Below are 25,857 nucleotides of genomic sequence, written 5' to 3'. Positions count from 1 at the left end.
CCTATCAATGTTTTCTTGAGCATTCTGCTATTGGGGAAATTGGAACATGCTCATATGTTATTTTCTTCCTTTTTTCCTCTTTAGAGTTTACCTTTTTGTGTTTGGTCATAACATACCTTGGGGAAGTGTTAGCTTTGATAAATCTGATGATCTTCGACCTTCCTGAATCTGGATATGGTATCATCTCTAGACTTGGGACATTTTCTGTTATTATCTATTGGAATATGTTTTCTGCTGATTTAGCAGTCCCAAGAACCTATAAAACCACAAAAAGCAAAATATATACACTTTTACCCCTCTTTCAAGGTTATCACAAACTTTTTTCATCACTGTTCACTTTTTTTCTCCTCTGTGTATTTCCAAATAAAATGTTTTTGAGCCTACTAATTCTGTGTTCTGTTAGATCCATGCTAATACTGATGCTTTCTACCATGCTTTTTATTTGAATTAGGGAAGTTTTCAGCAAAAAGATTTCTGGTTGATTTTTAAAAATTGCATCTGACTATGTGTTAAGTTTCTCTGTTAACAGTATTGAAGCATATCTCTGTGCTTTCTTGGGCTACAAGTTTTCCTTAAAGTAGCTGTGTAAAATTATCCAGACAGTTTGTCATACTGCAAACATATGTTTGGTTTCTAAAGTTTTATATTGTCTGTTAGGTTTAAATGAAGTACTATTGGCTGCTTACTATTTGAGGTAGACTTATGGTCCAAGTTGTAGGTGATGCTCATCTGAATAGAAGTCCACTGCCTAATACTGGGGATTTTCTAGATCTGTATATGCAGGCAATTCTGGGTATGGAAAATATTCAGCTATTTCTAGACTGGTACTTAATTCTAAGGCAAAGTTCCTTAATGAGTGTACTATCCTACCTGTAGCAAATGGGGAATTGCTCTATTGTGCTGCCCAATGTTGGGGTAGTGCCTATGAAGAAAGTCCCTTGGTCACCAAGACTGATGGTAGATAGGTCACAGCTGTCTCTCATAGCTTCAGGGACCTTGACAGCCTTGAGTGTGAGTATGCCACAGGCCCATCTTAATGGTGCAAGGCAAAAAAATGAGCCTATACCTCTGCTGTGCACTTTCTGACTGCTTTCAGGGCAGGAGTAGAGACCTGTCTCTGCACCTAGCAGTGTTTATTTATGCTTTAGCCTATTTGTTTTCTCCCTTAAGGAACTTCAGTAAACTTGCAGGGTAAGCAGTTTTCTGAATTGGACTTGCATTCTTATTTTTAAAGAGTGGGTACAAAATATGATGTCTGAAGAAAGAGGATGTATGAGAGAATCATCAGATAGAGTTATCTCCTAACTTTTGAAAAGGCACAATGTATCCTAGTATAAGGCTGTTTTCATGCTGCCTTAAATGCTCCATTTTCATTTTGGATAAAAACACATTTCAAACAACATAATCAATTGAGGAGTAAAATAAAGAGAAATATTCAGTTTTACTGTCTGTGAAATCTAAAAACAGCATTTCTGAGAAAAAATAGTTTTTCCTATGGTGGGTAAAAGAGTGATGGTAGTCTTTTTCTATAATTTTGTTTCTTGTATTTCTTCAAGAGAATTGCCTCTATTGGTAAAAGGATGCTTTATACATTGTTGGTGGGCCTATAAATTTGTGAAGCCCTTATGAAAATCAGTATAGAGGTTCCTCAAAAAATTCAAAATATGAGTAATATATGATTCTGCTGTACCACTCTTGGGCATATATTCAAAGGAATGTAAGTCAGTATACAATACAGACACCACATCCATGTTTACCACAGTACTATTCAGAATAGCTAAACTATGGAGTCAACCTAGGTGCCTAACTACTGATAAATGGATAAAGAAAATGTGTTACATATGCAAAATGGAGTCTATTCAACAATAGAGAATGAAATTATTCTATTTGCAGGAAAATGGATGGAGCTGGCAATAATCATGTTAAGCAAAATAAGCCACACTCTGAAAGACAGATATTGCGTTTTCACTCATATGCAGAATCTAGACCTGAAAAAGATGGCATGATTATAAAAAGGGGACCATTTTGGGGGAATGAGCCAGGGGGAGAGAGGGATAAGGGCAAAAAAAAGAGAGCATTGGGGGTGCATATGACAGAAGTACATTATAGATATACACACATATATGAAAATAGCATAATGAAACCAATAAAAACTTTTTAAAAAGCAGTGGAGAGGCAGACAAGGATGTCTGCTTTCATCATGTTTATTCAGCATGGTGGTAGAAGCACTAGTCACAGAAAATACAGTCATCACTGTTCACAGATGACATGAGCTTATAGTAGGAAAACATGAATGCTCCACCTAAAAAATGTGATCATTAATAAATGAATTCAGCAAAATTACAGGATCAATATACAAAGTAAGTATAGTTTCTATAACCCAATTACCGATTATCTGAAATAAAAATCACAAAAGCAATCTATTTGCAATATTTAGAAATAAAACCAAAGAAATGAAAGACCTCTATAATGAAAACTCTAAAATGTTTATTTATATATATATATTTATTTATTGCAGAAGAATGAAATTAAACTACTATCTTTCACCAGTGACATAAATCAACTCAAAATGGATTAGAAACTTCAACGTAAGACCTAAGATTATGAAAAAACTAGGAGAAAACATATGGGAAATGCTTCTGGACATTGGAATGGGCAAGTAATTTTTGGATAATACCCCAAAAGCACAGGAAACAAAAATAAAAAGAGAAAACTGGGATTATATCAAACCAAAAAAACACTTGTTCACTAAAAAAGAAATACACAATAGAGTACAGGAACAACCTGAAAACAGAGACATATGTTTGCAAAGTATACACCTAACAAGGTATTTATTAATTTCCACAATATGTAAAATAATTCCAAACACTTAATAGCAAAGAACAAAAGAGCAAACAACCCACTAAAAATGACCATAAATTCCAAGAGGAAAAGAAGACAGGCAAATGAGCAAAAGGCAAATTCAGAATGCTCATCATTCTTAATGCTAATCACCAGAAAAATGCAAATCAAAACACAATGAGACATCACCTAACTCTCATAAGAATGGCAATTATCAAAAATCTGAAGATAATGATGCCTGGAAAGGATGTGGAGAAAAGGCAACCCTTGAAATCTGAAGATAATAATGTAAACCAGTACAGTTACTATGGAAAATAGTATGGGTGTTTCTCAAAGAGTTAAAAATAGTACAATCATAGGATCTAGTAATCACACTATAAGATAAGGATCCAGTGGAAATGAAATTAGTATGTTAAAAAATCTTCACTCTCATGTTTACTGCAGTGAAATAAGCCTGGAAAGCCAAGTACCACATGATTTCACTCATTGTGAGTTTTGCATTCAAATGTAAAAATTACATTTAAAAAACACATGGTGTGATTAATATATCTCATAGCTATCTGACCCTATGATAATGATATTAAAATATCTCTCTCATATTAGCAGATAAGAACATAATTTTCATCAATATGATTACCTCTACCTATCTGTTTATAAATCCATTTCCTGAAAACCTACTATTTCTTTCTTTCTTTAATTTCCTACTCTTTCTAACTTTTCATTGTCTTACTAGTTGTGAAAACCACCTTTATAATTTCACTCCCATTTCTTTTTTCTGTGTTATTTCTGAAAATTTGAATGACACACTCCTTTCCATTGACCCTGATTACAAGTTTGCACTCTACACTGAAGTCAGGTAGAGCAGACAGGTGCAGGCATCCTTGCTAGTATGGGGTATAGATTTTCTTCAATCTTACATCCTTTTATTGAAAATTTTCTCTAGCAGTTTTCAAGAAGTATCCATTTTATCTTCAAATTCCTACTTGGCATTAATTCAAGGAGAACTTCCCAGAAGGAACTGAAGATGGTGACTAGAGGAAGAAAGCAGAAAGCATGCTTCCTAAAGTAAAATCTTGGAGAGACTCTGGAGAACACCTTGCAGGAAAAACCACCAGGTAAAACTCCAACACCCACACCCCCCAGCCAGCACATAACATCTCCACTCCACATTAAACAGAGAAACCATGAGGGCTCTCATGCCACCAGACTCCAGTGTCTAACCTGCTTGGGAGAAGCAGACCACCAAGTGAACTAAGTGGCATGCAGTACTCCCAAAGACAACCCTGGGCCAGATCAGCATAGCCCCCTGGACAGACAGACCCCCATCCAGGGAAAAAACTAAACTGAATAATAAACAATAACAATAAAAAAGACACGTGGCCTGAGCACTGAAGACAGGAGGAGGGGCAATCCTTCACGGAACTGTAAATAATTAAGCTGGCCAGAGAAGGCAGGAGCAGTGGCACACGCCCAGCATCCAGGAATGGGAAAGCTTGTAAAAGTGGTGGTGGGAGGAAAACTCCACAGGAGAGGGGGGAAGTGTCACTTCCTACATGAACTGTAAATAAACATGCCAGCCAGAGAATGCAGGTGTAGCACCACATCCCCCAGTGTGCTTGGAAAGGGAAAAGCTTGTAACCGTGGTGGTTGCGCCCAGGAGAACTCAAAGTAAACAAAGCCTGAGGGGCTAGGTGAGTGTTAAGCTCACTCCTGAGATCTGCAATCAATAAAACCTGCAGCAACAGCTGGCTGACAACAGTGGGCAGGTGAGCCACAGCCTCGGATAGACATTCACAAAGCTGTCTCCAGACTCTTTTTTTTTTCCTCTTCCTTTGATGAGACAAAACCAAACTACACCTGCATGCTGAAAAACATACTGAAACTGTATTGCATTTGAACTTGGGACACTTTGTTGTGTTTTGGGTTTTTTCTTTTTTTCTTTTTCAGTTTTTTTTCCTTTTGATGAGACAACGAAAGAACTACTTCTGAGACACCATCTCCAGGATTAGAGGCTGAGGGACTAACACAAAAATTATTAAGACTGAAACATTATTGCATTTGACCTTGGAGATTTTTTTTAATTTTTATATTATTTTTTTCCCTCTCTGTCTCTCTAACGCCTGTTTAGCTTACTGTTGATTAATACACTATTTCTCTCAGTTTACATCTTTAACACATTTTGTTTTTCTTTGTTTTGTTTTTTTACTTGTTTGTTTATTTGTTTTTTCCTTTTGCTTTATCTTCTTTGCTTTCCCTCTCCTCTCACCCTTCCATTCTAAAACTCACCATTGTTATTATTACAAGCTAGAAAATACTAAATTGCACACAGTACAGGGACAGTAACAATACCAAGGGCAATGATGGGAAGACAGAAAAAACAGGGAAATCAGTTTCCCCACAGCAAAAAATTAGTATAGGAACAAGAGGGAAATGAAGAAAACAGATACTCAGATCCAGACTCCAACAAAACGAAGATAAACTATGCCAAAGAACCCAATGAAGCCCACAAGAATAATCTGAAAGATGAAATCTTCCAAGTAATCAATGAGAATTTTATAGAGATGATACTGGATATGGTCAACCAAAATGTACAGGAGGCACTCAAAAAATTCCAAGACAACAAAAATAGAGAATTTGACAAAGCACAAGAAGAAATAAAAGAAACCAAATAAGCACTGTATAAACACCAAAGTGAAACAAAGAACATGATTAATAAAGAGATAAATGAACTCAGGACAAAAGTAGACAACATCAAATAGGAAGTGACTCAGGATATGGAAAACCTCAGAAAAAAGAATGAAACAGAAATGCAAAACAAAATGGAAGGCCAAACCAGCAGAATAGAACAAGCAGAAGACAGAATCTCAGAACTAGAATATGAAATAGCAATTAAAGGAAAAACCAAAGACCAAACCTGAGAATCATAGGCATTGAAGAAGGAGAAGAGGAGCAAGTAAAGGGAATGTGTAATATACTCAACAAAATAATTACAGAAAATTTCCCAAATCTAGAAAAATCTATGCCCATACAGATGCAAAAGGCCTCCAGAACACCAAACAGATCAGATCAAAATAGAACTACCCCACAGCATATTATCATGAAAACAACAAATACAGTGACTCGATAAAGAATATTGAAGGATGTAAGAGAGAAAAAACAAATAACATACAAAGGTAAACACATTAAAATCACAGCAGACTTCTCAACAGAAATATTAAAAGCAGGAAGAGCTTGGGGTGAGATCTTCTGGGCACTAAAAGAAAATAACTTCAACCCTAGGATACTTTACCCAGCAAAACTATCATTCAAAATAGATGGAGCAATAAAAGGCTTCTATGAAAAGCAGAAACTAAAACAATATGTGACCACAAAGCCACCACTACAAAAGATTCTTCAAGGAATTCTGCACACAGAAAGTGAAACCCAACATAACCATGAAAGGGCAGGTAGCACCAAGCTACAGGAAAAAAAAAAGCAAGAAAGTAGAGCGTAACATCGATTAAGCTAAACACAATCAAATCCTCAAACAACTAAGACAACTAAATGACAGGAATCACCACATACTTATCAGTACTAACGCTTAATGTTAATGGACTTAATTCCCCCATCGAAAGGTACTGTTTGATGAAATGAATTAAAAAGGAAGATCCAACAATTTGTTGCTTATAGGAGACCCATCTCACCAACAGAAATAAGCACAGGCTTAGGTGAAAGGCTAGAAGAAGATTTACCAAGCCAATGGCTGCCAAAAACAGGCAGGAGTAGCAATACCTATCTCTGACAAAGTAGACTTCAAACTTACATTGATCAAACGAGATAAAGAAGGGCATTCCATACTAATAAAAGTGGAAATAGACCAAAAGGAAAAAAACAATTATCAACCCATATGAACCCATTGAAAATGCACCCAATTTCATCAAACATAACCTGAAGGACCTAAAAGCATACACTAACTCCAACACACTGGTTGTGGGAGACTTTAACACCCCATTATCATCAATAGATAGGTCATCCAAATAAAAAATCAATAAAGGAATCCTAGATCTAAAATATACCATAGATCAACTGGACCTAGTTGATGTCTACAGAACATTTCATCCAACTTCTACACAATATACATTCTTCTCCACAACTCATGGAACCTTCTCCAAATATATCATATCCTAGGACACAAAGCAAGCCTCAGCACATATAAGAAAATAGAAATTAAACCATGAATTCTATGTGATCACAATGCAATAAAATCAGAACTCAACAACAAAAGTAAAGACAAAAAACATGCAAAAAGTTGGAAACTGAATAACTCATTGCTTAATGATCAATGGATCATTGATGAAATAAAAGAGGAAGTTAAAAGTTAAAAAGTTCCTGGAAGTCAATGAAAATGAAAACACAACCTACCAGAACCTATGGGAACAGCAAAGGCAGTCCTAAGAGGAAAGTTTATAGCCATGAGTTCATATATTAAAAAGACTGACAGATCTCAAATCAATGACCTCATAATACATCTCAAACTCCTAGAAAAATAAGAACAAGCAAATCCCAAAACAAATAGAAGGAGAGAAATAATAAAAATAAGAGCTGAAATCAATGAAATAGAAACCAAAAAAACTATACAAAGAATTAATGAAACAAAAAGTTGGTTCTTTGAAAAAATAAACAAGATCAACAGGCCCCTGGCAAACCTGTCTAAAATGAGGAGAGAAAAAAACCCAAATTAGTAGAATCAGGAATGCAAAAGGGGAGATAACAACAAACACCATGGAAGTCCAGGAAATCATCAGAGACTACTTTGAGAACCTATATTCAAATGAATTCAAAAATCTTAAAGAAATGGACTGATTTCTAGATACATATGATCATCCAAAACTGAACCAAGAGGATATTAATCACCTGAATAGATCTATAACACAAAATGAAATTGAAGCAGCAATCAAGAGTCTCCCCAAAAAGAAAAGTCCAGGACCTGATGGATTCTCTGCTGAATTCTATCAGACCTTTAAAGAAAAACTGATACCAACCCTCCTTAAACTGTTCCACGAAATAGAAAGGGAAGGAAAACTGCCAAACACATTTTATGAAGCCAGTATTACACTTATCCCAAAACCAGGCAAAGACACCTCCAAAAAGGAGAACTATAGGCCAATCTCCTTAATGAACATTGATGCAAAAATCCTCAATAAAATAATGGCAAACCGAATTCAACAACACATCAAAAAGATCATTCACCATGACCATGTAGGCTTTATCCCAGGAATGCAGGGGTGGTTCAACATACGAAAATCAATGAATGTAATAAACCACATTAATGGAAGCAAAGACAAAAACCACTTGATCATCTCAATAGATGCAGAAAAAGCCTTTGATAAGATCCAACTCCATTTCATGATAAAAGCTCTAAGAAAACTAGGAATAGAAGGAAACTACCTCAACATCATAAAAGATATATATGACAAACCTACAGCCAGCATTATACTTAACAGAGAAAAACTGAAACCATTCCCTCTAAAATCAGGAACTAGACAAGGATGCCCACTATCTCCACTCCTATTCAACATAGTACTGGAATTCTTAGCCAGAGCTATTAGGCAAGTAGAAGGAATAAAAGGAATACAAATAGGTAAAGAAACTGTCAAAATATCCCTATTTGCAGATGACAAGATCCTATACCTGAAAGACCCAAAAAACTACTCAAAAACACCTAGACACCATCAACAGCTATAGCAAGGATATAAAATCAACATAGAAAAATCATTAGCATTTCTATACACTGATAATGAACAAACTGAGAAAGAATATATTAAAACAATTCCATTTAGAGTAGCCTAAAAAAAACCAAATACCTAGGTGTAAACCTAACAAAAGATGTAAATGACCTCTACAAGGAAAACTATACACTTCTGAAGAAAGAGATTGAGGAAGACTATAGAAAGTGGAGAGATCTCCCATGCTCATGGATTGGTAGAATCAACACAGTACAAATGTCTATACTCCCAAAAGTAAACTACATGTTTAATTCAATTTCCCTCAAAATCCCAATGACATTCATCAAAGCAATTGAAAAATCTACTGTTAAATTTATATGGAAGCACAAGAAACCAGGAATAGCCAAGGCAATACTCCGTAAAAAGAACAATGCTGAAGGTATCACGATACCCCTCTTCAAGCTATATTACAAAGCAATAACAATAAAAACAGCATGGTACTGGCACAAAAACAGATATGAAGACCAGTGGAACAGAATAGAGGACCCAGATATGAAACCACACAACTATAACCAACTTGTCTTTGAAAAAGGCGCTAAAAATATGAGATGGAGAAAAGACAGCTTCTTCAACAAAATCTGCTGGGAAAACTGGTTAGCAGTCTGCAAAAACTAGAAACTAGATCTATGTTTATCACCCTATACCAGTATTAACTCAAAATGGATCAAGGACCTTAATATCAGACCCCAAACCCTAAAGTTTGACCCTAAAGAAAAGACAGCTTCTTCAACAAAATCTGCTGGGAAAACTGGTTAGCAGTCTGCAAAAACTAGAAATTAGATCTATGTTTATCACCCTATACCAGTATTAACTCAAAATGGATCAAGGACCTTAATATCAGACCCCAAACCCTAAAGTTGGTACAGGAAAGAGTAGGAAGTACTCTGGAATTAATAGGTATAGGCAAGAACTTTCTCAATGGAATCCCAGCAGCTCAGCAACTAAGAGATAGCATAGATAAATGGGACTTCATAAAACTAAAAAGCTTCAATTCAACAAAAGAAATTGTCTCTAAACTGAAGAGAACACTCACAGAGTGGGAGAATATATTTGTCAGCTACACATCAGACAAAGGACTGATAACCAGAATATATAGGGAACTTAAAAAACTAAATTCTCCCAAAACTAATGAACCAATAAAGAAATGGGCGAGTGAACTAAACAGAACTTTCTCAAAAGAAGTTCTCACCATCCCTAGCACTAAAGGAAATGCAAATTAAAACCACACTAAGATTCCACCTCACCCCTGTTAGAATAGCCATCATCAGCAACACCACTAACAACTGGTGTTGGCCAGGATGTGGGGAAAAAGGAACCCTCTTACACTGTTGGTGGGAATGTAAACTAGTACAACCACTCTGGAACAAAATTTAGAGGCTACTTAAAAAGCTAAACACTGATCTACCATATGATCCAGCAATACCACTCTTGGGAATATACCCAAAAGAATGTGACACAGGTTACTCCAGAGGCACCTGCACACCCATGTTTATTGCTGCACTATTCACAATAGCCTAGTTATGGAAACAACCAAGATGCCCTATTACTGACAAATACATTAAGAAAATGTGGTATTTATACACAATGGAATTTTATGCAGCCATGAAGAAGAACAAAATGTTATCATTCGCTGGTAAATGGACGGAATTGGAGAACATCATTCTGAGTGAGGTTAGCCTGACCCAAAAGACCAAAAATCGTATGTTCTCCCTCATATGCAGACATTAGATCAAAGGCAAACACACCAAGGGCATTGAACTTGTATCACATGATAAAACGAGAACACACGAGGAAGTTATGTGGATAGGTAAGACACCCAAAAATCTAGATAGCATTTGTTGCCCTTAACGCAGAGAAACTAAAGTAGATACTTTAAAGCAACTGAGGCCAATAGGAGAAGGGCACCAGGAACTAGAGAAAAGGTTAGTTCAAGAAGAATTAACTTAGAAGGTAACACAGACGCACAGGAAATCAATGCGAGTCAACTCCCTGTATAGCTATTCTTATCTCAACTAGCAAAAACTCTTTGTCCTTTCTATTATTGCTTATACTCTGTCTTCAACAAAATTAGAGATAAGAGCAGCATAGTTTCTGCCTGGTAGCGAGGATAAGGAGGGGTAAGGGTGGGAGGAGGGGGGTCAGGGAGGGGGCTGGGGGAAGGGGGGAGAAATAACCCAAACAATGTATGCACATATGAATAAAATAAAAATTAAAAAACAGAAGGAGAACGTCCCAGATTGTGATGATCTTTGGCAGCCATGTTCACGCCAGCTTCATTTGTATACACACTGGTACATTGATAAGAAACCAGATAATTTCTGAGGCAGCAGTATTACAACAACAATAAGCAGGCAAAAACTTTTTCCTAAAGTTACACAAGTTTCACATAAATATGGAATAAAAATGATGACAGCACTTTTGGAATTCAGCACAAACATTCTGGGAATGTGACCTACTTCACGTAATATTGACACATCACCCATGTGCTTTCCCAGCATTCTGGAGTCTCTGTATGTCATCTGACACTCTACTCTTTCCTATACAGAACATAGACATAGTATATTCATCAGAAACAATTTACTTGAGGTTGAATATCCTTACCTTTCCATTCTGTTTTGCATTCCATGAGGTATAATTAAAGATAATATTTGAAAAGTATATTTGTTTACTGGTGATTATGGCTTTTTTCCTACTAAATTGGAGTTTGTGGAGTCACCATTCATGAATTTTATACCGGAATACTCATTAGAAGTTTCTCTGAGCTCATAGTTTGAATTTTGCATTTCCTCTTCCCTCAATCATTTTCTTGATCTAGAATCTACATGCAAAATTCTGTATCATGAATTTAGTCCATACTCAAAGTATCTTTCTGCCTAAGAAACAACTGATCACCCCTTCAGGGATCCGTTTGGTCTTTCCTCCATAGATAATTGGATTCAAGGTGGGAGGAAGCAACAAGTAGAGGTTGGCCATAAAAATGTGGACATGGTGAGGGATGGTGTGTCTCCCAAATCGGTGAGTGAAGAAATTGAAGAAGGCTGGAACATAGGTTATGACAATAGCATATATGTGTGATGTACATGTACTGAAGGCTTTGTGGCGAATGTCTGCACTTGACAGATTTATGACAGCAAGGATAATCCTTGTATAAGACATAGAGATACAGAATATGTCAAATCTCCCAACCAATATGGCAGCTGTAGACCATAGAGAGCATTGGTCTTGATATTACCACAGGATAATTTGGCCACAGACATATGGTCACAATAGGTGTGGTGAATGAGGTTGCCCCTGCAGTAAGGAAGATGCTTGATCAGCAAAGTAGATGGAATCGCAATCAACACATTTCGAATGAAGGTGGCCAGGCCAACCTTGATAATTACAGTGTTGGTGAGGATGGTGGAATAGCGTAGAGGGTAGCAGATGGCCAGGTAGTGGTCCAGAGCCATGAGCGTGAGCACGCCAGTCTCCATGCCTGCTAGCATGTGGATGAAAAACATCTGCACGAGGCATGCATTAAAGTCAATTTCCTTGAGACTGAGCCAAAAGATGCATAGCATGCTGGGCACAATTGTATTGCATGCAGTAGTATCCGTGATGGACAGCATGTCTAGGAGGTAGCACATGGGTCATGCAGTGCCTCCTCATGGCTGATGAGATAGATAAACTCACAGTTCCCTCACACAGCAGCTATGTACATGAAGCAGAATGGCAGGGAGATCCAGACGTGTGCAACTTCCAGTCCAGGAATCCCATTGAGGACAAAGTACTTTGGTGTCAGATTGGAGCCATTTGCTTCATGCATGGTGGTGAATTAGAAAACAAGTTATTCTCTGGCCCAGTAAAAATGTCCTGCACAACAAAGGGTAGTGACAGTGTTTACTTCCAATGCTAAAAGGTGAAAAGTATTTTTATGATATAAATAGATGTAGAAGAAAATGCATTTTTGTACCAAACTAGTTTGTTTAACCCTACTAAGTGCTCCTAAGACTGTCACTAAATCAAGACACTGTACACATAGGGTAAGCAGTAGCCTGGTTTGGTTTAATGCTGTGAACTCAGTTTATACATCATAATCCCAGGACAATCACTAACACTGGATTTTTGACTCATCAACCAATTTCCAAATTATGATCTCTTTGAAAACAAGGTTAATTCTTTTAACTCCATGCCTAAGTTCCCTTCCTACAAGCAGTCCTTCCAGATGAGTCCACTCGGTTACAGGCCATTAAGTTATATGAGCACCTACCTATTTGGCAAATCTTTTAGGGAGCTTGGCTTGGTTACATGGGGGTGTAAACCTGGTGAATCTGAAAATTCCAAATCAGAATACTTTAAGACAGACACATGAACATGTATTTGCATATGGCAATGCAAAAATTAAATGGTAAGTTATAACTCAAAAGCATCACCATGTGCATTTTTGCACTTTATCTCTAACTGTGTTGCTGGTAAATGATATTCACATTTAATCAATGACATTGTTACCCTGTAATTAATTGTCACACTTCTTGTTAGTTGTCGTTACATCTAAATGGACAATTGATGAATGTATGGATTTTATATAATGCCTACATATGTAAGCATGTTTAAATTTTGTCATGCTATCAGTCTATATAATACACACAATAACAATTTTTCTCTTTTCTTTTGGCATATTATTTGATCCCCCAAATAACCTTAGATTATTATATTCAGTTGAAAGGAATCCTTATTAATTAATTAGTTTACATTCTGAGAACAGTTAACTTTCCATCATTCTTGTCTACACTGAGAGCAAGATCTATCTTGAAAGCTTTCCTGATTAAAATCATAAGCCTTTAGCATAATTTTTTGTAAACAAAATTATTCCTGGCATACTATTCTTAAAAAATCTTTCTCAAGTGAGTGCTTATTTTAGATTATCAACCTGAATTATCTATTTTCAACTGACATATACTTTATTGGAATTTCAAAACTTACTTTAAACCATATTCTACAATATTTTAATCTCTCATATAACAAGTCTTTTCCTAATTTTTATTGCTTTTCTTTCTAGCTCTCCCTGTTTGGGTTCAGCCAGGGTTTCATATATATACATATATATGTTTCATATATTTATATGTATGTACATTTTACCAATTATGCTTATTCATTGGAGAACTCTTCAAATGTTTGCATATAAATAAACTGAACTATTAAAAAGATAAAGCAAAATCTTCAAGAAAGCAGAACAAAACTAGAATTGATTATTTTAAAAGAATTTTCTTCAGTTTAAAATGGTTTTAACACTGAGTAGAATAACTTATGGAAAATTTCAACTTCACCTGGAATGTAATGATCAAAATATACAGTACTATCCTATTTTAAATTCTATTAGCATGATTTTGCTCTACAAAATACACATAAATAAAATCACATCTAGACAACACTTAATAATTTCTGTATCCTTTCACCTCATGTAGTGCTAAAACAAATATTCTTATGTTTGCTTATAAAATCATTCACAACTACGTCATTTTAAAATCACTGAATGTGTCCACTATCATCTTGTCAGTCCAGTGCAGGTATCTCACACTCAAGAAACGTGCACTTCAGGGCATTTCCATTTCTCATGTTCACTGCCTGCCATATTCTTCCTAACGTACGACTGTGGCACATGCCTTCAAGTTTCAGATATCTGTTCATTTTCAACACCAAAGTATAGCTTTCCCACTGCCCCACTTAAAATTACAACTGTGAGACCCCCCCTCCACACCTCTATGTGACGTACTCCACTCTAGCTTTTCCACAGCAATCAGTATTGCCCCTCACTAGAAAGTAAAGTCTGCATGCCCAGGAATTTGTCTATTTTGTTCACTGCTATATTTTAGCACAAGAATAAAGTTACATTTTCAATAGATCAATAAATTCTAAACACCTTCTTTTAGCTGGTTTTGCTGTTTGTATATGTGTGCCTTAAAAAACTAGTGGTAAAGGAAACACTGAAAGATAAGAATGCACCTCAAAGAAGGCAACCATGAATTTGAGATATTTTTAACCATCTCATGGATTTTATAAAAGAAATGAAATTGCAATTATTAAGAATTGGGGAGTATATGAGTTAGACTTGTAAAATAGCCTTTTATATTATTTTACATGCTCCAAGGGAATATATGTAGCAGAAAAATGCCAGGCAAGTAGATTCGGGCTCCAGTGATGTTGCTCATTCATGGAGTTAAAATTTCCTAGGAAGACTATGAGATCGCTGTCATCAGATGGGTCCCAGCAAAGGGAAAGCAGCATGATGGGAACAAACATGGGTGCTGAGAAATTGGGCTACGTGATCACTGGAATTCATTGCTCTAGGAAATTTCATTGGTAGAGTTTTACCTCTTCCTAAGGAAGACTCCTCCGTCTAGGGACAGCAGAGAAGTTTTTCTATTATGTTACAGAAATAAACTTGCCTGCACCATTATTTCTTTGTTTCTTGTCGTATCAGCAACATGGAGTCTCTTTCCTCCAGTGCCTAATCTCATTTGAATTTTCCCCTTCTTCTCCTTCCACAAGGAAATTTGCAAATTCATTTGGTTTTAAAATTCTAAAGCGAAAGGTAATTCAAAATCTTTCTTACTCAACAACCCTCCAACTCAAATCCCTTTTATTTGATAGCAACATTTTGTGCATTCTTCTAAATCATCCAAACTTACCCTGGTGCCACGTGTTTTTAAATTTGCATTCATGAATGGTATTACTAAGAAATAATTATGCTATATTGAAATATAAACCTATATAATAAACTTAATGGTTTCTCTGGGGATTTTCTGAGCAAGTGAGCAAAATTAGTTTGGGGCACTACAGGTGAACATCCCACAGGTCTCTGATGGAGAAGAGGTAAATTTAGCTTTGTGGAAACTAGATCTTTATTTAGAGTACATTTGAACATAAGGAAATAAACCCTCCAGCTTTTACAACTTTTCCCTTATGGGCCATTTAAACAGTATCTGGTACCTATGAATTGTAAACATGGAATTATATCTGACTCCTGAAGCCTCCCTAATTCTGGTTTCATAACTTTTGTCAAGCTTTGTCACCATAGCATGCATGGTTTCAGAGCTTCCTTAAATTTATTTAATAAACAATCTCAGAACATTCTATTTCAGAGGCTCATTACAATATATTTTCAGCAATGCAATCAGTTTGCATATTTATTTGAACCTACTGTTTCACCATCCCTTCCCCCCTCTACCTCTCTCTTTATAGTTATAAATCCATACAGTAGGTCTTGATCATATTTAATGAAACATAGAAAGCTGAACCGAATTTCCCCCAAAGTGAACACAGTTCTGGTAAGGAAGCAAAGAATATTATAATATTGTCTCTTGGATTTGTAGAATTGCAGACTGTCTACTGGAAGGTGCAAGCAGTAAGGTGGAATCTATTGTCAGGTTTATCTTTCTTTAGAATAGGCAGCTACGATAGGCAGAACCCTAGACAATCTAGATGTTTTGGGCAGAGTACAGGCTTACTTACAAAACCACATAACTCAGTAAAATAGTCTACATTCCACTAATCTTCACTTCAGAGTTAGAGACCTCAGTCATTAGTAATACAGAGCAGTATAACTTCATATCAGGGAAACTATAATAAAAACTAGAGGTAAACTCTCCTTTTGAAATTTGCTGAGTTATAATATTAATAGCATTTGTTAACCAAATGTTTACATAAATAGTAGTCTAGAAAATGGAAGACAAAATTCCAAGTTCTAGGATCTGCTAGGGAGTTCTTAGGTCAGAAACTCTGATGACAATATGCTTTTTAACATGCTTTTTGTCTGTTTTTGAATAAAAACTATGCCAAGAAAGCTCATTGCTTGTAAGTATTATACTTAAATAATATTGCATAACTGCTACAATATAATGCTGAGAAGTGATAGATTTAAACAAAGTCTGGCTATCAATATGATTAATAATATGTGAATCAACAGGTAGAGTTTGCCAATTTGTGCCATGATGTATGGTAAAGCCCTGATTATATGTATGTGTAGACTTACAAGGTTAGAAATCGATGGCAGATCCATTTGATAAAAGGGCATTAGAAAGCTCCTCACTATTTCCCATTACACCTGGCAACAGTTTTAGTTTTAAGTAAATAGGATAAAATGTGTGTAAGAGGGCTGGAAGTTTATATTAGTATTACTTTCTTTGAGTAAGTCATCTTAGTTAGTCATAACCTGAACTTCTGCCTGATGGTCTTGGCTGATATTCACAGATAATCTAAAACTTCTACAAAACTCCCTAACAGAGGTGAGACTCCTACAGCCGTGTCTTTTGGGAATGACAGTGAGGTTTAATGGGGGTTTTGTTTGTTTATCTGACTGTACTGGGTGCTTGAAATGAGAGCATCACACTTGCTAAGCAGGCACTCTACCACTTGAGTCACTTCACCAGCCCTTTTTTTGAGTTGGGCATTTTCAAGATAGGGCCTCATAAACTATTCTCCTGGGCTGGCCTCCAACTACATTCTTCCTGATCTCTGCCTCCCTAGTAGCTAGGATTATAGACATGAGCCACTAAGAACCATTTTTTGTTTGTTTTTTAGTAATACGGCAGCAAACAAAGATCAATGCAATGCTGTTGTGAGTAATAACTTTTGCCAGATAATAGACCTGAAGTTGAATTCTTCTATGTAACTTAAAAATTGCATGAATTGTGTTATGTTTGTGTTACTGTTTCAATCTATGCCAGATTACAATGATAATGTTTATCTCAAGGTATTTCATGTATTCAATGGAATAATGTGTTTAAATATGATCATAAACATTTTCTTTAAAAGTGTTAGTATCAAGGACAACATCAACAGATATTTATCAAAATGAATCAAAGACAATGTAAGACTTGAAATTTTGAGGAAAATATAGGGGGAATGCTTCAGGACATAGACATAGAAAAGACTTTCCAAATAGGGCTCCAATAGTTCTGCAAGTAAGAGAAAGAACTGACAAATGGAACTGCATGAAATTAAAATGCTTCTGCACAGAAGAAACAACTGACAAAGTTAAGACATTGCCTATAGAGTTAGAGAAAATCTTTGCCAGTTATTCATTTGACAAGGAGTTCATATCTAGAATATATAAAGAAAAAATTAAACACCCAAATAATACATAATCTAATCACCAAATGGGCAATGAACTGAACTCATTTCAACAAAGAAATACAGTAAATATATGAAGAAATATTTGACCTCTTTTACCATGAGGGAAATGCAAATCAAAAGTACATTGAGTGCTCACTTTGACAGCACATATACTAAAATTAGAATGGCACAAGAATTAGCAGGACTCCTGTACAAGAATGAAATGCAAATTCTTGAAGTATTCCATATTTCAAAATATTGACTTGCACATATTTTATTTTATGTTTTTGTTAGGATACATTAATTGTACAGGGGGTGACATTTGTATAAGTGTGTACAATGTACCTTGATTAGATTCAGCCCCTCCATCATTCTTCCTCATCCCCTTCCTCTCTTCTTCAACAATATTGACTGATTTTGTTGCTCTATTTTCGTAAAAGTATACAAAGTATATCAAACATATTCATCTTTGTTCACCCTCTCTGTTTGGCCTCCCTCTTTTGCTGGTACATACCCTAGAATAGGACCTGTTTTATCTTCCTGTCCTTCATCTTTTAAACTGTAGATTAATTGTTCAAGGGGGTTTTGGCATGGTATTTCACACATGCATATATTGTACTTTAATTAGATTAACTTTCTCTATTACTGTCTCTTTCTCTATTCCCATCCCTGCTATTATTCAACAGCATATATTGTACTTCAATATGATATCTTCATACACAGATGCAATGTCTTCTTCCACCTTCCTTTTGTCCCTCAAATAGTCCCACTATTGCAATCATATTATATGATCATGTTTGTATTCATCTATTTGATCTAGCTTCTACATACAAGGGAAAACATACGAACTTTCCCCATCAGAACCTGGATTACTTTGCTTAGCATGATGATATCTACTTCCGTTCCTTTATCTGCAAATAACATAATTGTGTTCTTTATGTATGAATAGTACTCCTTTGTGTAGATATACCACAGTTTCTTCATTCTTTCATTACTTGTAGAACATCTGTGCTGTTTACACTGCTTGGCTATTGTTAATAGTGCTGCAATGAGCATGGGTGTACAGTGTCTCTTTTATATCCTGACTTAAATTCTTTTGGATACATGCCCAGGAGTGATATTGCTGAATCGTATTCTAATTTTTAGTTTTTTAAGGAACTTCCATACTGCTTTTCAGAGTGGCTGCACTTATTTACATTCTCACCAATAATGTATAAGTGTTCGTTTTTCCTTGCATCCTTGACAGCATTTGTTGTTTGTGTTTTCTGATAATAGCCATTCTGTCTGGAATTAAGTTAAATCTGATTTTGTCATTTCAATTTGCATTTCCTTTATGGCGAAGGATGTTGAACATGTGTTTCCTCATGCGTTAATTGGCCATTTGTACTTCTTCATAGACATGAATTGCAAGAGAAATGACATAAACCACACAAATGCATGTAAACCAAACAATGTACTTTTTTTGATTGGGACTGGAGTTTGAGCTCAAAGTCTAGTGTTTGCTAGGCAGGTGCTCTACCACTTGAAGCCAATCATCAGCACTGTTTTGTATTAGGTATTTTCAAGATAGGGCTTGGTGAACTATTTCCCTGGGTTGGCTTTGAACCACAATCCTCCTAATCTCTGCCTCCCAAGTTGCTAGGATTGAAGACATGAGCCACCAAAGCCTAGCCTCAAACAATACATTTTTGAATGATCAGTGCATCAATGAAGAAATCAGGGAGGAAATTTTTAAAATCTTAGAACTAAATGAAAATAAAATCACAACATACCAAAATCTATTGGATACAGCTGATGGAAGCCTAGGACTATGAGTGCCTACTCATTAAAAAGTCAGAGAGATCTCAAATAAGTAGCCTGTTGATGCACCTCAATGTCTTAGAAAAATAAGAACAAACCAATCTCAAAATTGGTAGATAGAAAGAAATACTAAAGATTAGGACAGGTACCAATAAAATATAGACTAAAAGAACAACATAGAATCAACAACAACAAAAAAGAACTGGTGCTAAGAAAAGACTAAAATGATCAATAAACCCTTAGCCAAACTAACTAAAAACAAGAGGGTAAAGACCTAAATTAATGAAATTAGAGATTAAAAAAGGGGATATTACATCAATACCAATGAAATCCAAGTGATCATTAGGGAATATTTTTTAAAAAATAGATTTAATAAATTGGAAAATCTAGAAGAAATGAATAAATTTCTAGGTACATACAACCTACCAAAATTGAACCAAGAGGATATAAATAACTTAAATAGATCTATAATAAACAATGAGATTGAGTCAATAATAAAAAGGCAACCAATAATGTAAAGCCCAGAACTGGGTGGAATCACTGCTGACTTCTACTAGAACTTTAAATAAAAATTAACACCAATGTTCCTCAGGTTATTCCATAAAATAGAAAGGGAAGAATTGCTGCCAAACTCATTTTATCAAGTGAGTACTACCCTAATACCAAAACAATAGTATACAAAAATTAAAAAAAAAATTATACAATTTCCTTGTACATAGATGCAAAATGTTTAATAAAATACTTGCAAAATGAATTCAATAATATATTACAAATAATCATACATTAGGATCAAGATGGTTTTGTTCCAGAAATGAAAGGATAGTTTAACACATACAAGTCAATAAATGTAAGGCAGCACATAAAGTCAGAAACAATAATATGATCACAGCAATAGCTGCAAAAAGTGCCTTTGACAAAATCCAATATCCTTTCATGGTAAAAGCTCTGAATAAACTATGAACAGAAGGAAAATATTTCAACCTAATAAAGGTTATACATGATAAGCTTATAGTCAAAATTACTCTAAATGATGAAAAACTAAAAGCATTTCCCATGACATCAGGAATAAAACAATGGTGTCTATTCTCTTCACTTACTCAGTATAGTACACAAATTCTTAACCAGAGCAATATGGCAAGAGAAAGAAATAAAAAGGGGAGAGATTCCAAGATGGCGGCTAGAGGGAGGAAGCAGAAAGCGAGCCTCCTATAGTGAAATCTTGGAGAAACTCTGGAGACACATTTTGAGGGCATAATCACTGAGAAAAGGCATAACTTTGACCCCTCCACACCTCCAGCTGGCACAGAGAATCTCCACTTCACATTAAATGGAGAAACCAGGAGGGCACCCAGGCCTCAAGTTGCCGGCACCCAGACGGCTTGGGAAGACATGGACCAGGTGAGCTTCGGTACCGTGGTACTCCCACAGACAAGCCTGGGCCAGAGCAGCATAGACCCCTGGACAGACTGACCTCCACCCGGGGAAAAAAGAGAAACTGAGTAATAAACAATAAGCAATAAAGACACACAGGAAAGAGGGTGGGGTGCACTGAGCACTGAAGATTGGGAGAAGGGAATCCTTCCTGGGACTGTAAATAAATAAGCTGGGCAGGCCGGAGAGGCACTGGTGGGAGCGGGGGCGCACCCAGCAACCAGGAGCGGGAAAGCTTGTGAGAGTAGCGGAAGGAGGAAAACTCCACAAGAAAGGAGGGAAGACCCACTTCCCACATGAACTGTAAAGAAACATGGCAGCTGGCAGGAGCAGCAGCACTGCCCAGTAATCATGAGCAGGAAAGCTTGTGAAAGTGGAGGTGGGAGGAGAACTTCAAAGGAGAGGAGGGAAGACCCACCTCCCACATGAACTGTAAATAAACACTCAGGCCTGAGAACGTGGGTGCAGTGTCACCTTTCTCAGTGCTTGGAAAGGGGAAAGCCCGTAGCAGCGGCTTGTGCACAGGAGAAATCTGAGCTAACAAAGCCTGCAGGGCAAGGTGAGTGCTAAGCTCATCCCAGAGATCTGCATAAATAACGCCTCCAGCAACAGCAGACTGACAGCAGCAGGCAGGCAAGCCACAGCTGCAGATTCCATTCTCAGAACTGTCTCCAGACTCTTTTTTTTTTTCTCTTTTTCTCGCTACCTTTGATGAGAGAAGAACCGAATTACACCTGCAAGCTGAAAAACTTACTGAAACTGTATTGCATTTGAACTTGGGACACTTAGAGGGGTTTTTTTTTGTGCAGGTGTGTATAGTTTTGTTCTACTTTATGCTTCCCCTTTGATGAGACAACTACAGAACAACATCTGAGGCACCACCTCCAGGATTGGAGACTGAGACTTCACTGCATTTGAACTTGGAGGTTTTTTGGTTTTTTGGTTTTTTTTAATTTTCTATTTTTTCATTTTATTTTAAAACATTTTTATAAATAGATTTTTCTTTCATTTACTTATTTTTTATTTTTATTCTTACCTTTATTTTTTTATTTTTGATTTTCAATTCTCTGTCTCTCTAATGTCTGTTCAGCTTACTGTCAATTAGTACACTAAAGCTCCTGTTTATACCTTTGAAATCTTCTTGGGTGATACCTTGTTCTGTTTTCTCCCTCCAGTCTGTGTATTTGTTTTTCCCATTTCTTTAACTTCCTGCTTTCCATCTCAGCTCACCCTTCCATTCTAAATATTACCATTCTTGTTATTACAAGCTAGAAAATACTTAATTGCACACAGTACAGGGACAGTAACAACACCAAAGACAAGGACAGGAAGACAGAAAAAACAGGGAAACCAGTTTCCCCACAGCAAAAAATTACTACAGGAACCAGAAGGGAATGATGAAAACAGGTACTCAGATCCAGACTCCAACAAAATGAAGATAAACTATGCCAAAGAACCCAATGAAGCCCATGAGAATAATTTAAAAGATGACATACTACAGGTACTCAATGAGAATTTTATAGAGATGATACTGGATAGGGTCAACCAAAATGTACAGGAGACACTCAAGAAATTCCAAGACAACAAAAACAGAGAATTTGAAAAAACAAAAGAAGAAATAAAGGAAACCATAGAAGCACTGTATAAACACCAAAGTGAAACAGAGAACACAATAAATAAACAGATAAAAAAACTTAGGATAAAAATAGACAACATTAAAGAATAAAACAGTCAGGATATGGAAAACCTCAGAAAAAAGAATGAAACAGAAATGCAAAACAAAACGGAAGGACAATCAAGCAGAATAGAACAAACAGAAGACACAATCTCAGAACTTGAAGATGAAATGGTAATTAAAGAACTATTAATTAAACAACTCAAGACCTGTGAAAAGAAAATGCAAGGACTCACAGACTCCATCAAAAGACCAAACTTGAGAATCATGGGCATTGAAGAAGGAGAAGAGGTGCAAGCGAAGGGAATGTTTAATATATTTAACAAAATAATAACGCAAAATTTCCCAAATCTAGAGAAAGATATACCCATACGGATGCAAGTGGCCTACAGGACACCAAACAGACCAAATCAAAATAGAACTACAGCATGACATATCATCATTAAAGCAACAAGTTCAGAAACTAAGGAAAGAATATTGAAGGCTGTAAGAGAGAAAAAACAAGTAACATACAAAGGTAAACCCATCAAAATCACAGCAGACTTCTCAACAGAAACATTAAAAGCAAGAAGAGCGTGGGGTGAGATATTCCGGGCACTGAATGAAAATAACTTCAACCCCAGGATACTCTACCCAGCAAAACTATCATTCAAAGTAGATGGAGCAGTAAAAGTCTTCCACGATAAGCAGAAACTAAAACAATATGTGACCACAAAGTCACCACTACAAAGGATTCTTCAAGGGATTCTGCACACAGAAAGTGAAACCCAACTTAACCATGAAAAGACAGGCAGCACCAAACCACAGGAAAAGAAAAAGCAAGACAGTAGAGAGTAACCTCAACTTAGGTGCACACAATCAAACCTTCAAACAACTAAGACAACTAAAAGACAGGAATCACCACATACCTATCAGTACTAATGCTTAATGTTTTTTTTTTTTTTCTTTTTTTTTTTTTTCATTTTTCTTTTATTATTCATATGTGCATACAAGGCTTGGTTTATTTCTCCCCCCTGCCTCCACCCCCTCCCTTACCACCCACTCCACCCCCTCCCGCTCCCCCCCTCAATACCCAGCAGAAACTATTTTGCCCTTATCTCTAATTTTGTTGTAGAGAGAGTATAAGCAATAATAGGAAGGAACAAGGGGTTTTGCTGGTTGAGATAAGGATAGCTATACAGGGCATTGACTCACATTGATTTCCTGTGCGTGGGTGTTACCTTCTAGGTTAATTCTTTTTAATCTAACCTTTTCTCTAGTTCCTGGTCTCCTTTTCCTATTGGCCTCAGTTGCTTTAAGGTATCTGCTTTAGTTTCTCTGCATTAAGGGCAACAAATGCTAGCTAGTTTTTTAGGTGTCTTACCTATCCTCACCCCTCCCTTGTGTGCTCTCGCTTTTATCATGTGCTCATAGTCCAATCCCCTTGTTGTGTTTGCCCTTGATCTAATGTCCACATATGAGGGAGAACGTACGATTTTTGGTCTTTTGAGCCAGGCTAACCTCACTCAGAATGATGTTCTCCAATTCCATCCATTTACCATCGAATGATAACATTTCGTTCTTCTTCATGGCTGCATAAAATTCCATTGTGTATAGATACCACATTTTCTTAATCCATTCGTCAGTGCTGGGGCATCTTGGCTGTTTCCATAACTTGGCTATTGTGAATAGTGCCGCAATAAACATGGGTGTGCAGGTGCCTCTGGAGTAACAGTCTTTTGGGTATATCCCCAAGAGTGGTATTGCTGGATCAAATGGTAGATCGATGTCCAGCTTTTTAAGTAGCCTCCAAATTTTTTTCCAGAGTGGTTGTACTAGTCTACATTCCCACCAACAGTGTAAGAGGGTTCCTTTTTCCCCGCATCCTCGCCAACACCTGTTGTTGGTGGTGTTGCTGATGATGGCTATTCTAACAGGGGTGAGGTGGAATCTTAGTGTGGTTTTAATTTGCATTTCCTTTATTGCTAGAGATGGTGAGCATTTTTTCATGTGTTTTCTGGCCATTTGAATTTCTTCTTTTGAGAAAGTTCTGTTTAGTTCACCTGCCCATTTCTTTATTGGTTCATTAGTTTTGGGAGAATTTAGTTTTTTAAGTTCCCTGTATATTCTGGTTATCAGTCCTTTGTCTGATGTATAGTTGGCAAATATTTTCTCCCACTCTGTGGGTGTTCTCTTCAGTTTAGAGACCATTTCTTTTGATGAACAGAAGCTTTTTAGTTTTATGAGGTCCCATTTTCCTATGCTATCTCTTAGTTGCTGTGTTGCTGGGGTTTCATTGAGAAAGTTCTTACCTATACCTACTAACTCCAGAGTATTTCCTACTCTTTCCTGTATCAACTTAAGAGTTTGGGGTCTGATATTAAGATCCTTGATCCATTTTGAGTTAATCTTGGTATAGGGTGATATACATGGATCTAGTTTCAGTTTTTTGCAGACTGCTAACCAGTTTTCCCAGCAGTTTTTGTTGAAGAGGCTGCTATTTCTCCATCGTACATTTTTAGCTCCTTTGTCAAAGATAAGTTGCTTATAGTTGTGTGGCTTCATATCTGGATCCTCTATTCTGTTCCACTGGTCTTCATGTCTGTTTTTGTGCCAGTACCATGCTGTTTTTATTATTATTGCTTTGTAATATAGTTTGAAGTCAGGTATTGTGATACCTCCTGCATTGTTCTTTTGACTGAGTATTGCCTTGGCTATTCGTGGCCTCTTGTGTTTCCATATAAATTTAACAGTAGATTTTTCAATCTCTTTGATGAATGTCATTGGAATTTTGATGGGAATTGCATTAAACATGTAGATTACTTTTGGGAGTATAGACATTTTTACTATGTTGATTCTACCAATCCATGAGCATGGGAGATCTCTCCACTTTCTATAGTCTTATAGTCTATAGTCTTATAGACTTATAGTCTATAGTCTATAGTTAACGGACTTAATTCACCCATCAAAAGGCACCGCTTGATGAAATGGATTAAAAAGGAAGATCCAACAATGTGTTGCTTACAGGAGACCCATCTCACCGACAGAAATAAGCATAGGCTAAGGATGAAAGGCTGAAAGAAGATTTATGAAGCCAATGGCCCCCCAAAACAGGCAGGAATAGCAATACTTATCTCTAAAAAGGAGACTTCAAACCTATATTGTTCAAATGGGATAAAGAAGGACATTCCATACTAATAAAAGGGGAAATAGATCAAAAGGAAATAATAATCATCAACCTGTATGCACCCAATGTCAACGCACCCAATTTCA

At 36.4% G+C, this 25,857-nt stretch overlaps 1 non-coding gene and 1 pseudogene across 1 annotated transcript; one reads left to right on the top strand and one right to left on the bottom strand.

The window, feature by feature from the left end:
• Positions 1-11,462: 11,462 nt before the first annotated feature.
• Positions 11,463-12,411, bottom strand: LOC109676160 (olfactory receptor 52N2-like; annotated as a pseudogene).
• A 5,437-nt stretch (positions 12,412-17,848) lies between these two features.
• On the top strand, positions 17,849-17,952 carry LOC141416383 (U6 spliceosomal RNA). Its single transcript, XR_012441119.1, has one exon. It is a non-coding gene; the product is annotated as a U6 spliceosomal RNA (small nuclear RNA).
• The last annotated feature ends 7,905 nt before the right edge of the window (positions 17,953-25,857 follow it).

The sequence above is a fragment of the Castor canadensis genome, chromosome 1 (genome assembly GCF_047511655.1).
Source record: "Castor canadensis chromosome 1, mCasCan1.hap1v2, whole genome shotgun sequence".
Classification (NCBI taxonomy): Eukaryota; Metazoa; Chordata; class Mammalia; order Rodentia; family Castoridae; genus Castor; species Castor canadensis.
The sequence above is the reverse complement of the archived record's forward strand: the minus strand, read 5'-3'. Positions and strand labels throughout refer to the sequence as shown.